General features: G+C 44.1%; 1 protein-coding gene across 3 annotated transcripts in view; it reads left to right on the top strand.

The window, feature by feature from the left end:
* The first annotated feature begins 878 nt into the window (after positions 1 to 878).
* Positions 879 to 6,000, top strand: part of TGFBR3 (transforming growth factor beta receptor 3) — a 127,864-nt gene continuing 122,742 nt past the window's right edge. The window contains exons 1-2 of one of the 3 annotated variants that reach the window (XM_082765909.1): positions 879 to 1,102; positions 1,514 to 1,677. The gene's annotated coding sequence lies outside the window, so the exon portion shown is untranslated. The remainder of the gene's footprint in view (positions 1,103 to 1,513; positions 1,678 to 6,000) is intronic. The other 2 variants (XM_082765907.1, XM_082765908.1) reach the window with 2 other exon arrangements.

Here is a 6,000-nt window from a genome sequence, read left to right as displayed (position 1 = left end):
CAACATGCCAACTTTTCAAATGCTTAAAAATAAATCAAAAAATGTGTAAGTGGGTTTAGGCTGCCAATGGGCAGCCTGAACTTGTATTGTACTTGTTTCTGCAAGTTTTATAAGCCTGTTCACTGAAATATTTATTGCAAACTGAATGCTTGTTATAGCAACCATTGATTTACTCGCTAAAGGTCTTATGCACAGATAATGTAAAAGTTTTGAGGCCCAGTCTTTGTGAGGTGCCCGGCGCTTCCCAAGACTAAGCTGTTTACTGAGCTTACATGCAGAGCTGTGTGCGACCCATCCAAATGGGGAGAAATCACAATTAAGTGTAGGTGGCAATGTATCTTTGTGGGTTGCAAATTGGCATTTTCAAGAGTGGGCATTGTTGGAACTCTTAGTGCACTTCTTGAACTCATATAGCACTATAATAATAATAATAAAAACAAAAAAACAAAACAACAAAACAAACAACAACAACAAAAAACCAAACAAACACAAAACGATTTAAATTAGTCTATTCCTGCGTGTTCTCCGTAGAAATACAAGAACGTTTGCTTGTTCGGGTAATAACGTGATCAGGGCTCATTTCTGTGAGGGGAGTTAAGGCTGGCGAAGCGCCAGCGGTGCCAGGCGTTAGCACCGCTGTGACGGGCCGTGAGGGGCTCCGGGCCGGCGGGGCAGCACCGCCCGGCCGTAGGGACCCCGGGAGCCCCCCTCGAGCTCACTTCCCCCCTCGCCCTTGCTGCGCGACGAAATCGCCTCGGCGGCGAAGGGAGCGGAGGGCCGTCAGGGCCGCGGAGGGCGGAGGCAGCGGCGGGGCTGTGACGGCGCCGTCCCCGCCCCGCGCCCAATGGCGGCGCGGCCCCTCCTCAGCCGGCCCGGCCCAGCCCGGCCCCGCCGTGTGCGCCGCGCTGCCGCCATGGGGTTACTGCTGGGCTGGGGGCCGGCCGGGAACCACCGCCTCCTCCTCCTCGCCGCCGCCTCCCGCGCACCGCGGGCCGGGCAGTAGCGGCCTCGGCGAGGGCTGCCCTCCCGCGCCGCCCATGGCGTAGCCGCTCTGCTGCGCGCCTGCCCCCGCGGGACGCGGCGCGGACAGAGCCGCTGCCAGGTACGTACGGCCGCTGCTATCCCGGGCCGGGCGGGGCTGCCGCCGAGGGGAACCCCGGTGCCTGTCACCCCTCGGGGCCGGCGCGGCGGGGGGCGAGGGCTGACAGTGCCCGTCGCGCCCCGGTGTCGGCGGGCAGGTCTGTGGGAGGCACGCCGGAGCTCTGGAGCAGGCAAGCTGCAGGTGTCCCGGGGTGGCCGGGGCGTCAGCGTGTGCTGGGCGGGGGACCGTGGCGGTGACAGACGGGTGTCAAGCGCAGCGCTCCGCAGGTGTCGGTGCCGCGGTGCGGTTTGGGGACACTGTACCCGGTGCGAGACCAGCCGGTGAGATTATTAACGCGGGAGCGTTGTGTGAAGTTGGTGTTTGAGGAGGTAACGCAGGCCGGTACCGTGCTGCTTCTCTACAACTTCGCAGGGCAGCGGCTTCTCAGCGGGATTTTCGCCGCGTGCTTCGCAGTGGATGCGCTGGAGTCGGTTGACTGCGGCCTTTTGAGCACGCCTCTCCTAGCAGCCCTGCGGCGTTCAAGTCAGGGGGACATCAAGTAACTTCTTGAACTTTCCTCGGTTTCAGCCGTGCTTGTAAGTCCAAAGTTACTGCCATTGAAGACAGGCAGTGTTGAAGATGATGTGTATGGTCCTTGTACAACTCCAGGTGTGGTGTATGGTTATGCCTTTTCCATGTGCTGGCGATGTAACCAGGTGCAAATCTACTTACTTCAGTTCTGTGAAGCTGTAGCTGCTATAGTTTGGCTGCTGTCACTTACTATTTTCTTCTCAAATGCATTATCATCATCACAGTTCAGTTTTAATAGCAGCCTCTTAACTGGGTTTGTAAAACTTTGCATTGAGTTTGGAGGAGAAAGACTTGGATGATCAAGTGCCATGATTTTGTTCCGAGACAGAAATTTTCCTGGTCAAGTCTCTTTCTATACCAAACTAGGTATTTTGGATGGTGCCCACTAGGCTGATACCAGCCCCCTGCTTGGGATGGATCCTGCAGTGGATGGGGGAGCCTCCCGCTCTTGGACAGGACTTGTGATACCAGCTGGGTTCTGCTCACAGGGACCTGCAGCCTCGGACAGGGAAGACCTTAAGACTCTGTGTGCTAATACAACTAATTCTAAAGACATGTATCTGTCTGTTTACTGCTTTTTGCGGGGAATACTTTGTTTCATTGCAGTCCACACAGTTTTTCCATGAACCCCAGAGACAACATAAGTTGGTAGCTGGATTTTAATTAGCACTGCACAGGTGTCCTGCCAAAGCATTTCCGAGAGCATTATCAAAACCTTCTTGGCAGATGAATATTCCTTGAAGAGCTCCAGCTTAACTCAAGGAAGCTCACAGGGTTGGAATCCCAGCCGAGCAGGAACATGGCTGCCCAGGACACAGACCTGAGCCCATGCCGGGTGCTGCAGCTGTGCTTGGGTTCCCTGCCTGGCTGGGGGAGGAAGGGAGGGCCATGTCAGAGGGGGCAGGCTGTTGGCTTCCTTCAGTGAAGAGTCCTTTATTCTGCGACTTGCTTCCCCCAATTGTTTGTTGTACTCCAACCTTGTTAAGCTTAAAGTGACACTTCAAATTTTTTCCTCTTCTGCCCTGCTTTCTCTCTCTCTCTGGGGAGGTCTTGTTTGATTCTGACACGTGTTTCAACTTTGGGTGTGTGTCCAGAGCCTCATCTAGTCACAGTGTGTAATGATGTGATTCCTTTTAAAAAGTAAGTTCGAATTCTTATTTCTCTAGTATGCAAAACATCTCTTAGTACCATAGCATCTTGATGCCTACCTCCAGGAACAGTGTTTTGAAGTTAATTGCTAACCAGCAGGGGGAACACAAAACATTTTCTCTGAAGTCTCTCTTCATACCACAGCTGCAGTTTGTTAAAACTTTGGGCCTGTACTTTTGATAGTATTTGTTTTAAATTGATACTCATCTTTTATTGGAAAAAAAAAAAAAGCATTAGAATAAATGCATTATTTTTGTACACATGCTTATTAGTTTGCTCTAATAGGCATGTTTCCCATTCAGAAGAATGGAATTTTGCCATATTAGCCAGAACAGAACTTGATAAAATGAGACATTTATTTAAGTGAAATTTCTCTTTGAAAACATTTATTTTTGAAAATTATATTTTGAGTAATCCTGTAGAGCTGTAGACAATGCTAGAATATTTTGAAAGTAGAACTAAAGTTGAGTGTCAAAAAAGTTGTATTCTCACAAGAAACTATTTCCAGTATTTAGGGTTTCCATAAGAGAGAACGCTTTTAGTTATTCTCTTAGGTTTTAAGAAGTCACGACCAGCTTATTTTTGTAAAAGTCAATTGACACTCCTAGTGTGGATCAGTAATGATTTTTCCTTTTGGTTTATATTGGCATAACAATTTTGTTCTCAAAATAAAGGTTGATAATCTAAGATTATCTTCATGACTCGCATTGATCTGTATTGCTTTTAAATCTCTGAAGCCTGATGTACCCAAATGACAAATACTTAACGTATGGATGTACAAACAGATTGCTGAATGCTAAGTGGAGATGGGAATTAGCAGCATGTCAGCTCTTTCCCGGTAAGAGTCAAAGGTTCTTACCCTGCAGTAAATGTGAGATACCTTGCTGCTCGTACTTTGAGGGTAAGCAGTCTTTCACTGATGACAAGATAAAAAACATACCTGGAGGCATTTGCCATGGAGCAGGAGGTTTGTCCCAGGGCCACTAGTGACTGATAACAATTGTGTATTCTCATAGCCCTAGGTCTTAGAGCAAGTGGAGACAGTATATAATTTCACTGAAATGAACAGTCCCAGATCACATTTACAGGAAGGGGTAAGCTTCTCTGGTTTTATACTCATTGAATGGCTATGAGTATAAATGTTTTCCTCCCTGTAGTTTCAGCAACCAGGTATATGCATGTTCCAATGGCTGCATATTCTTCTCTAGGAGCATTATCTGATGTTGCCAGACATAGACGGTACTAAAAGGTCCATATTAATTTCCATTTGCAGTCTCCCTCTTCTATCGTTTTTATTCTGATTATATTCATAGGGAATCACAAAGCTTTTATCCCCCGTACGTTTTTGAGATGTCAAAGTACCTAGTTTGTAAAGTCAATGTGAGACTTCTGCTTTAATTTTATTTGGAAATACTGCTAAATACTTTTCCAAATCTGTATTACAATTCTTTTGTCTGATACCTACAATAACATTCTGTTGACATTTAAGACATGAATTATGAAGTCATAGGCAGTTTATATTAGAAAATGCTGTGTAGAATATAGCTTGCAAATATCCTTGGAATCACAGAACTTTTGATCTAATTCCACAAAATATTTGTGTATTATAAATAGACATTAGTTTCAGAGTAGTAATATTTGTGGGGATGAACAGTGGTATGCTAGTTTCTAGCCACTTCATGAGTAGAAACATGTTTTGCCATAAAAACGTACTAGCAAAGAAGCAGTGCAACTGCTTAGTTTGTAACTGTGGATCCTCATTTCCATGTGCTGGCAGTAATCCAGTTGAGCAGCATTTCTTGCACTATGACAGCAATGATTAACTCTCCAATAACCAAAATGAAACAACTTAAGATATTATTGAAGGAGGGACTTTAAAACTGCTACTTTGTCAGTATACATCCCCTATCTTTTCATTTCCTCTCTGCCAAAGTACATTTTTGAAAGAAAAACATCGTTTATGACCCTAAGTATCCAAATGGTCAAATTAGTCAACTTCAGCAGAGAACACTTTATTTTACATTGTGTATGCTATATTGATGAATTGTTTGGCTTACAAATAATTGTTTGGCAAAATATGATATTTATGATGTATAAGTTTATGATGTATTTATGGTGAAATAATGAATTTATTGCGGAAAACATGAAAGCCATTAGTCCATATCCATTCTATGAATAGTACTCTAAATTTAGCTGTAGCTGCTTATTGCTAACAAATTGAAATGCATAATATTTAATAATTCTTTTAAATGTTTTTTCTAACTTTAACAGAGTAGTTGGCCAACTTTAGAATTTTATTTTGCTGTTGCAGCATGTTGTAAAATTCTGGGAGTCAGCTGGAAAGGGCATCTGTTTCAAATAAGTTTAGTTCTGACCTTGCAAGAGACCTGTTTAGATTCTGGTAGAACAGCTTATCTGTAGGTCATGGGTCTGAAACAGGTTAATTACAGAGCTCACATATAGGCTGTTGTTCTACACTGAAGGCAGTAGGGATTGTGACACATAACGTTAATGGTTTTGAAAAATAATGGAAATTCAATTACATTCTGATTTGATTTGTAAGTGTAGGCATTTCTGTTGGAAATCTTAATAAGTTCATTGTATGACAGAGACAGTTAAGAATAAATAAAAAAATCTCAATGTATCAAGGGAGCTTACTGTGTAGTATAGATCTGCTGAATACATGTGTTTCCTTGCCAAGAAGCTGGAGGTGGATTGTAGAACTATATAACCTCTTTTGTCTTAGATTTATAGAAGTAATTTATTATGGTGTATTTGTTTTGGTTTTGGCAATGACTTGAGTGAAGCAAAATTGTGTTCTGATTTACAGTACAGCTGTTGCAGCATTTGGAAAGATAGGCTTTTTCTCCTATGAAGATTATTACATTAGTGGACCAAGTCTGTCCTCCAGTCTATGCAGCTTGTGTTATGCGATGGATGAGCTCCCCCTTTCTGGTATTTGAAATGACCGACATTCCTGAATTCTTGTAGATCAGTGATTTGGCTCACTCTCAGATAAGGTGCAGTGATTTTCTTTGTGCATACAAGATGCACAAATTATTTATATGAACTTAGGAATTTGTTGTGGCCTTCTATTTCCCTAACTTTGTGTTCAAAGCTTTTTGCAGTCTTTATGTATAGTAGTAATAAATGATGAGAGGCAGGAAATTCTGTACAAT

The sequence above is a fragment of the Aythya marila genome (genome assembly GCF_965140915.1).
Source record: "Aythya marila genome assembly, chromosome: 8".
Lineage (NCBI taxonomy): Eukaryota > Metazoa > Chordata > Aves > Anseriformes > Anatidae > Aythya > Aythya marila.
The sequence above is the reverse complement of the archived record's forward strand: the minus strand, read 5'-3'. Positions and strand labels throughout refer to the sequence as shown.